The sequence below is a fragment of the Lygodium microphyllum genome, chromosome 9 (assembly GCF_053477565.2).
Source record: "Lygodium microphyllum isolate KBCC chromosome 9, Lygodium_microphyllum_v1.1.10, whole genome shotgun sequence".
Taxonomy (NCBI): domain Eukaryota; kingdom Viridiplantae; phylum Streptophyta; class Polypodiopsida; order Schizaeales; family Lygodiaceae; genus Lygodium; species Lygodium microphyllum.
The window spans coordinates 81,053,342-81,063,502 of record NC_141143.1 but is presented as its reverse complement, the minus strand read 5'-3'; positions in this window follow the sequence as shown (position 1 = coordinate 81,063,502).

The following is a 10,161-nucleotide window of genomic DNA, read 5'->3' as shown; positions in this document are numbered from 1 at the left end:
GGCATGCCTAATCTCAATGTCCAAATAGCAATAGCATATCCGGGCGCATAGGCGCATACAAAATAATAATCAATAATCAATGTCTCAATAGACATAACAAAATATAGGCGTGGCGCCTATCAAAATATAATCCAAAGGTCGAATACCCGCTAGACTCCAATGCTTTCCTTCGCCACTGCTGCTATCTCTACACATCAACTGAAGCATTCACAATCGTTAGTAAAATAATACAATTAAACCAACAAAAGTGAATACCTAGCAGTCTTCAGCTACATAAATAAATCAACTGGTTAGAAATAAATCCTAACCTTAATTTATTACGAGTGTGCACTCTAAACTCATAAACGTTTATTAATGTAATATGTATTTTGCGGAATCACCCGCTATGGAATCACCCATGTACACACTAAATTAATGAAACGCCCGAAAAGGACAGGCGTCCCCATCAACTTCTCGCACAAAGAATCCTCTTTGTGTATGAGCCCCGGTCATCTAAGTTTACAGAATCCACCGTGGCATATGCCTCCTGGCATCATACCCCCGGGGTGGGATAGCAATTGACCTCAATTGCTATTAGCTCAATGTGGAGCTAACAGAGTGGGGAAAGCATTTAAGTCTCTAGCGTGCATCCATTGTGCTTCCTCTACAGGATGGTTCTTAAATTTTACTAGATATCTAGAATACCTTCGGCCAGTTCTAGTGATCATGTAGTTAGTGTCTATGACGGCTTCTGGTTCAAGTATTTCAGTCTCTTCCTCTAATAAAGGTGGGTTTTCATAAACAGGGTGGATAGGTAATTGGCCTCTAAATGGTCTCAATAAACTAATGTGAAATGTATTATGAATTTTCCAATGAGATGACAATTCTAACTTGAATGCATTATCATTAATCTTATGAATGATTCTAAATGGTCCATAGAATCTAGGAGCTAATTTGACAACTGGATGTCTATCTACACTTTGCAGTCTACGCTTTTCTATTCTAAGCCAAACATAATCATCAACTTTGAAATTCATGGCTTGTCTTTTCTTGTTGGCTTGTTTGGTATATGATTGTTGGGCTTTAGAAATCATATCCTTAACCTCATCAAAAATACTGTTATGCATAGTAGCAATATCATCAGCACTCTGAATTCTATTAGACAAAGATGCAACAGGTGTAGATAATCTATATCCATAAATGACTTCAAAAGGTGCTTTCTTTGTAGATGTGTGCGGTGTATTGTTATATGCAAACTGTAATAAATGCAAATGAGTATCCCATGTCTGAGGTTTAGAGATAGTATATGCACATAAAAGATCTAAAATGGTGCTGTTTGTGGCTTCTGTTTGTCCATTTGTTTCTGGATGAAATGCAGATGAGAAATCAATCTTTGTGCCTAAATTTGCAAACAGTGTAATCCAAAAATTGTTACAAAATCTAGAATCACGATCTGAAATAATCACTTTTGGCAATCCATGGTTAGTAAAAACAGTTTTCAAAAATAATTGTGCTGCTTGTGATGCTGTTAAAGTTTTCTTACATGCAATGAAATATGCTTGCTTACTAAATCTATCTACAATTGTCCAAATCATGTCATGGTTAGATTTAGTATTTGGTAAACCAGTAATGAAATCCATAGAAATATGTTCCCAAGGTTTAGATGGAATAGACAAAGGCATTAATAATCCATACTGTTTACCATGATGTCTCTTTATTCTTTGACAAATCAAACATTCAGAAACGAAATTAGATACATCTGCATCCATATGCGGCCAATAAAAATCTTCAGTTAACATGCGTAATGTAGATATGATACCTCTATGACCTTGATATGGGGGACAATGAATTTCATTCAAAACAAAAGATCGGAATGGAATAGTAACACACAGTCTCTTTTCAAAAAACATAAATCCATCATTATATGACAATGAATCAACATGAATGAAATTATTTTGAACTAATTTTTGCCAATCAGAATGAAAAGTAATATCCTGGTGATATGTATCTTTCATAGCAATCAAAGAATCAAAAGATATGATAGAAATATTATGAATTGCAGGTCTTCTACTCAATGCATCAGCAACTACATTTTCTTTTCCAGGTTGGTATTGAATGATAGGATGAAAACTTTGAATGAAGGAAGCCCATTTGATATGACGGTCAGAAATTTGGGGTTGGCTAAGTAGATGTCTAATGCTTTGCTGGTCGGTCTTTATCATGAATTCTGAACCCATTAAATAATGCTTCCACTGTTTTAATGCTTGTACAACTGCTAATAGTTCTTTGTCATAAGTGGAATATTTGAGCTCAGAGGGTTTCAGCTTAGTACTAGAATATGCTATTGGATGATTGTCTTACATTAGTACGGCTCCTATTCCTGATTCGCTAGCATCGGTCACAACTAGAAAGAATGGTCTGTTAAAGTCAGGCAATTGTAGAACAGGGGCATTAGTTAATGCACGTTTCAGTAAATCAAAGGATTTCTGTTGAGTTTCAGTCCATTGATAAACAATTCCTTTCTTAAGAAGTTTGGTTAGTGGTAAAGCAAGTAATGAAAAATTACGTACAAACTTCCTATAGAAACTAGCAAGACCAAGGAATGAGCGTAATTCATGTACATTTTTAGGAACAGGCCAATGCAATATTGCATCAATTTTCTTAGGATCAACTTTAATTCCTTCTTTTGATACAATATGACCTAAATATTCTATTTCTGTCTTAAAGAATTCACTCTTTTCAGGATTTGTAAACAATTGATTTTCTTTCAGTAATTGAAAAACTAATTATAAATGCTCATAATGCTCTTTTTCACTTTGACTAAACACCAAAATATCATCAAAGAAAACAATCACACAATACTGATATTTCAGAAAGATACGGTTCATCATTCTACTGAAAGTAGCAAGTGCATTAGTTAATCCGAATGGCATGACTAAGAATTCGTAATGGCCAAACTGTGTTCTGAATGCAGTCTTAAATATGTCGGATCTATCTAGCCTCACCTGATGATATCCAGACTTAAGGTCAATTTTACTAAATATAGAAGATCCTTGCAGTTTGTCCATAAGGTCATCAACTCTAGGTATAGGATACCTATTCTTTACAGTGATCTTATTTAATGCTCGGTAGTCAATACACATACGATAGGTATTATTCTTTTTCTTGACTAAGAATACAGGTGCACCGAATGGAGAACTGCTAGGTCGAATTAAGCCTCTATTTAGTAATTCTTCAACTTGACTTTGGATTTCTTTTTGCTCTATTTGATTGTGCCTATATGGTGCTTTGCAAGGTGGTTGTATACCAGGTATCAAATCAATCTTATGGTCTTCTGGACGTGAAGGTGGTAAACCTGGTGGTAGGTCTTCTGCAAAACAGTCCTTAAAATATGCAAGAAATTCCTTATGCCTAGGGTGCATATGATTTTCCTTTGCATGCAATTCATTCACCCAAATGAGATATGATTTAGTATTCTTGCGTAGTGCACGTTTTGCTTGAGTATGCGAAAGCAGTGGAAAAATATGAGATGCATACATACCATATAATGTAATAGATTTTCCTTGAAAATTAATATTCATTGTGTGCGTGGAATAATCTATATTTGGATTATGCTGGTGTCTCCAAGGCATTCCTAAAATAATGTCGCTTGACTATAATGGGACAACTAAGAAATTTCTTCTTTCAATATATGAACCAATTTGAATTTCTAAATCTTGTACTTCTTGTGTGCCATTGTACCTAATGCCTAAAAATGCAGCTTTTATGCGATAATGCGTAGGTACAGTATGTAATTTCAATTCCTTTACCAATTTTGCTGAAATAAAGTCATGGGTACTACCGTCATCATGCAAGATAGTTCTTTCGTTTCCATGCACCAAACATTTCATAGTCAATAATGAATGTGGAGTAGGCATACCTGGTAAAGTGTCGGAAGTAGTAGTAGGATCATCCTCATCTTCAGTAAAATCTGGCATATCCTCATGCTCGTCTTCGCCCATGGCTCCAAGATAGTTGATATGTGCTGGTGGCTTCTTTGAATGACAATTCGCTGCGAGATGCCCTGGCTGGTGACATTTATAGCATACTATTGACTTGGCTTTGGTTACATTATTTGCAATGGCTGGAAGTCTGGGTACATTTGGATTTGCTTGTGGAATAGGCTTAGGATTTGGATTGACAGTGGATGGTAATGCAGGTGGTTTAGCCCAATTCTTGCGGAAAGATGGTGATGAGAAACGACCTGGATTAAACCTTCTAAAATTGGAATTGAATTGTTTAGATCCATAATTACCGTTGGCTTGGAATTGCTGTGGTCATCTATCTCTTCCGCGTAACTTATCTTCAGTGTCATGAGCTAAGGAGATGGCGTCTTCAAGGATAGCAGGCTTGAACATGTTCACTTCAGCGTAGTAATGTCCAAGAAGTCCAGACATATACTTCCGCTTATGTGTCGTCTCTGGTACGTCTTCAAGCATGCGTAGCTATAGGAGTGCATTCCAAAAATGCTCTGTATACTGTGGAATAGGCTCACGATCCCGTTGTTGAAGTAAATCCCATTGCTTGATAGCCTTCTCATGAAATTGCGGTGGAAGGAAATTCTGCATGAACTTCTTCTTGAAATCTTCCCAAGTAGTAGGACATTCTATGCTCTTGCGGACTACAGTCCACCAAAGTGATGCTCTCTCTATCAGATGATTAGTAACACACTTGATTTTATCTTTTTTGGGATAAGTTTCCTCATGGAAATAGTCATCAAACTGGCTAATGAATGATAAAACAGTCTTTCCTTCTCATATGCCATTGAAAGTGCGAAACTTGAAACTTCGTTTACTTATCTTGGATTCCTTACGAATGGTTTGTGCTTCAAGAGTGGCGTCGATGGTACGTCGAATCAAATCTTCAGCTTGAGGTTCTTCTTTGTCAATGGATGCTCTTTGTAGTTTTGTCAATTGCGCTTGCAATGCTTGCCTAGCCCTTCGCTCTTCTTCTAATTGTAGCATGATTAGATCCAGCTTTTGTTCCATGGTAGGCTCAGGTAGGTCGTCTTCAGTCATAGGATCATCCATATGTGGAGTCGTCATCCTGTAAAACTCAATAAACCTTTCTCACTCAAAATCAGGTTAGCGGGATGAGCGTAGCTCAAATTCGGGGTTACAAGGCTATGTATTTTTTGGTATTTCTTTCTCAATTTTCAGAAAATCTGTAATATTTCCATCTTCATTTGCTGAAAGTACTTCAACGAACTTGTAGATATGTAGAACACCTTGCCACGAACAACTTTCCAGTTCAGAGTTTTTGCATAGGAACAAGTCTTCTAGGAGTTTTAAGCATTAGTCAATTCTGACTCCAGTTGACTAGTCTGACTTGCAAAGTTGCAAACTTAGCAGACTTACAGAGTTGCTGACTTGCAGAACTTAGGCCGACTTGATGAACTTGCAAGACTTAATTCCACTTGACTTACAGAACCTGACTTTTGCGGTGTAGGACCTGGAGTTTGTCAACTTTGCTGCCTTGTGTAACTTGTAGGAAGCTTAGAGTCTTAAGCTTGATTTAAGAGATTAAGCTTAATAGCTTAATCTTCAGGTCGTCATCAAATCGTGAGGGGGGGGCGTTTTTTTGTCCGCGCGAAAAACGCGACCCTCTTCCGATACCACGATGAGCAATTAAGAAGCTCTTAAGCTTCTTAAGCTTCTTCTAAGCTTTACTTAAGCTTAACTTATGAGAAATAAGAGATGAACTTTTTGTTTTCTCACTGTATAACCACGACTTCATGAAGGAGATGGATGCGTGGTCCTCCGCCTACAGAGCCTGGTCCTTCGCGATCTGATAGTAGAAACAGGGGTTCTTGATCGCCAGAAGTCTGCCTGTATCGACGGTTCGCGATGAGATTGACTGTAGAGCCTGTTTGTTCCTGGAGCTCCGCCTTCACCCGAGATTGGTAGCGATTGGAAGCTCTTGATCTCAGCTCCGCTCTGATACCACTGGTGCACAGATCGGTCGCAGTATGCTCACGTAGTGAATCCCGGAAGGTCCCCAAGAACAATGAACTCTACCTTTTTGCACAAAAAACAATGTAAAAGCATGAACGACAAGAAGCAAGAGACAAATTGGGTTCAATCTCCCCCATGCCTTGTGTGAGCGCTTCACAAAGCATGTATTTTATGTATATTTCCATCTTCATGCTCAATAATAGCCCAATTTACAAAAATATGACAAGCTTTTAGCTTTTGAGTTTGCTTTCTACAAAAATAGGAAAATAAAGCTAATGGACGGTGCCCATAGAGTCTGGCACGCCCAATCTCAATGTCCAAATAGAAATAACATATCCGGGCGCATAGGCGCATACAAAATAATAATCAATAATCAATGTCTCAATAGACATAACAAAATATAGGCGTGGCGCCTATCAAAATATAATCCAAAGGTCGAATACCCGCTAGACTCCAATGCTTTCCTCCGCCACTGCTGCTATCTCTACACATCAACTGAAGCATTCACAATCGTTAGTAAAATAATACAATTAAACCGACAAAAGTGAATACCTAGTAGTCTTTAGCTACATAAATAAATCAACTGGTTAGAAATAAATCCTAACCTTAATTTATTACGAGTGCGCACTCTAAACTCATAAACGTTTATTAATTTAATATGTATTTTGCGGAATCACCCATGTACACACTAAATTAATGAAACGCCCAAAAAGGACAGGCGTCCCCATCAACTTCTCGCACAAAGAATCCTCTTTGTGTATGAGCCCCGGTCATCTAAGTTTACGGAATCCACCGTAAAACCTCACGGAATCCACCGTGGCATATGCCTCCTGGCATCATACATGCATAGGCATTCCCATAATGATCAAAAGGCCATTCCAAAGATTTTTATGAATGTCAATGTGAACATTGATTCCCAACAGTTGGATGTCCTATATTTTCATGACCTATGTCTATCTAGCAGATACCTTGTTTTGCTAGAAATTATGTGCTGCCTGCAGTTCTTTCAAAATCCTCCAAAGACATTTGTAGATGAGTCCTTCTCCATGGATCGTTTTCAAAACCACCAAGCCTTCAAAAGGGATCACCTTCATTGATGCCTTTGCAATGTATTTTGGATAATTCTTAATTATATATATATATCTCTCTCTTTTTGGAGGTGTCATTCAGATGGTTGTGTTAGTGTTTGTTTGTGTTGTGGGTTAATTGTATGTGATGAGTTCGTGCTGATTGAGAATAATTTATTCACGAGCTCTTTTCAAACTATTGATGGTGGATGGAAAGCCTATGGTGGAAATCTGAAGAAGAATCTCTTATATCCTTTACAAATTTATTATGACTTTGAAATGATTATCCGATGTGTTAATGAATAATGAAGTTTTCCTTTAGTAGTTTTTTCTAGAAATACAAGTGATAAGTTGGGGTCGTGGTTTGGCGAGAATGTTGAAGATACTACAGAAGATAAAATTGAGCTCTTTAGTGAACTTATATTCTTCTTTTCCTTAGATCATGAGGACGCTTCCTTTCTAAGTGTGGGAATATGTTGAGAGTGGAAAAAGACTGAATTTTTGACTGATTTTATTATTTTTGAGGTTTGAATGATTGATTTTTTATGGATTTAGAGTGATGTATGGTTGATAATGGAAGTGTTTGAGAGTGTTTTGGATGATATTGATTATGTTTTGGAAGATCATGATGATTCTTAGTGAAGATGTGAAGCTTTGTGATGTTCTGATAGGTTCTGTTGAGGTTCTGATTGGTTCTGTATAGCTTCTGTTTTGTTTTGATTTTCTTATGTATGAAGCATGGATTGATGATTGATGAAGATTGAGATCTTTTGGAAGTTTATTGAATAGTTTTTGATAATTTGGAATGGTTTTATTATAAGTTATAAGGTTTTGATGACCTTCTGTAACCCTCCGTAAACCTTCTGTAGAGCCTCTATCTCTGCTGCTCTGTAACTGTTCTAGTACTGTACTTTACTATTCTGTAGACCTTCTATAAGTGTTCTATAGAATGTATGTGCGACTTTGGGAAAAGTTTTCTAACTTTTGGAAAGGATGAATCTAAGTTCAAAAGAGCTAAAACTAATGGAAGAAGCAGCTATTGAATACTGAAGAGAAGATTGAAGTGATAGTGACAGTAGTGAGCTATGAAGAGACACTGTAGTGGCTCTGGTACCTCTTCACATTAGACATACCTCTTGGGAGGTGCATGCACGACCTAAGAAGGATTATTGAGAGTTATTATGAGATTATTGTAGTGAGGAGATGATGTACTATTGAGAGAGAGAGAGAGAGAGAGAGAGCCAAAGATAGCCAATTCTATCAAAACAGTGTAATTGTATATGAGAGATTGAGAGAGAGAACTATGAAGACATTGAAGATGAATACTATGTGATTGATTTCCATTCAAAAATGGTGTATTCTTTTGTGTTCATTGTTCTATTGAAGGATTTTATGAAGATGTTGAAGATTATGGTTGATTCTATCAAATCCGTGGGAGATATTTACTATAATGTTGCGTGAAGAGTTGTTGTTTTCTTTGTTTTGGTCATCAAAAGAATGAAATAAAAGCTTGTTGATGTTACAAGATGGATTTTCTTGCAGTAGAATCCCCTTTTCCTTGGTGTTCCTCTTGGGTCTCCAACAAGAGACAGAGAGCAAGACTAATTGTGTGGTCATAGTGATAAGGGAGTAGAGGAGAAGATGCAAGCCAAGCATAAGGAAACAAAAGAACAATGAAGCTATCCAGGCTAACAAGACAGCTGCCATCGCCAACCAAGCAAGCTTGGAAAGTAGCAAGTGTGCTTCAACAACAACCAAATGATAATGAAGGAAGAAGATGGCATAAGCAAGACCATTTGGAACTCTATTCTAAATGGACATGCACATGTTTGGCCTATTTATTGCCAAGGCTCCTATTGCAAGCCCTCAAAGCAGAGCTGAGAAAGGTGCTTTTGTGATTGCTAAAATGGAAGAAGCACTGATACATAAGCAACTATAGTTTGAAGCCTTCAAAAACGTCATTAAGATGACAGTGTTTGAGCAATTGCACAAAATGGATTGCATGGTTAATGAAAGTATTATTATAAGAGTTTACTCCTTCCTTGAATGGGTAGTTTGAAGGTAACTTGCAGATGCAAGCTTTGACTTCCTTTGATGAACCATGGAGACATGAGTATTGTTCAATGAGGTGATTGAGTGAAAGAAGATAGCATCTACAAGCTTCCGCTAGACCATAAGGTGCGACCTACATGTACTCAAGATAAAGATAATGACTTCAACTCACCATGTATTGGAACACTTAACTTCATGGGAACACAAAGGATTGTAAGTTGGTTTAGCCAATCCAAAAAGACATTGTGAGCATCGAGTGAAAAGCTAACTCAAGTCTCTTAGACCGTGTTCACATTCAAAATGTCCTCTACTCCTATGAATTCTCTTCTAGTATCTATATTTTGTTCATGAGTCTTCTATCCTTGTATCTCGCCACCTTTAATCAATGAGCTTTTTTTCACATACGCCTTGTTCTAGCTTCTTCTTCCTTGGTTGAGTTGAGTACTCTTCATAATCCTTTGCTCCAATCTCACATAGCATCCCTGTGGCGAGCAACTTTCATGAACTCTTGCAAGTATTCCATGTGTCACTATACTTGCAATGAAGATCAAATGCCCTTTCTTCCTACCTATCTGTCTCAAGCACGGGTTTAAGGAAAACCCTACTCCAATGATCAATTCAGGTGCGCAAGCACTCAAGGCTTGAATCCATTGGTCATGGCAATAGAACCAAAATGTGAGAGCATTTGCACGGTCCCTAAAACCCACGGACTACTTATTGCTCAAGCATTTCTAGTTAAATGCTAATGGCTACCTCTCACATAGCTGTGCATACCCTCTACCCTACAAGTATAGTGAGCTTACCTCCATGCATGATCAAGTACCCTTCTCTCTCAAACCTTTTGATAGCTCCACGATTTGAGAGGCAAGCTCAAGCAACCTCAGTCAATATCAATCCTTCACCTTCAAGCTCCATGCTCTATAGCCGCATGAGACAAGATATGAGAAGAAGAAGGGAAGAAGAAGAAGAGAAGAGAAGATGGAGAGCTTCTCCACCATAGTCCCTCACTCTCACACACTCACTCTGTCCCTCTCTCAAGCATAAGCAAGACAAGAACAAGAAGAGGAGAA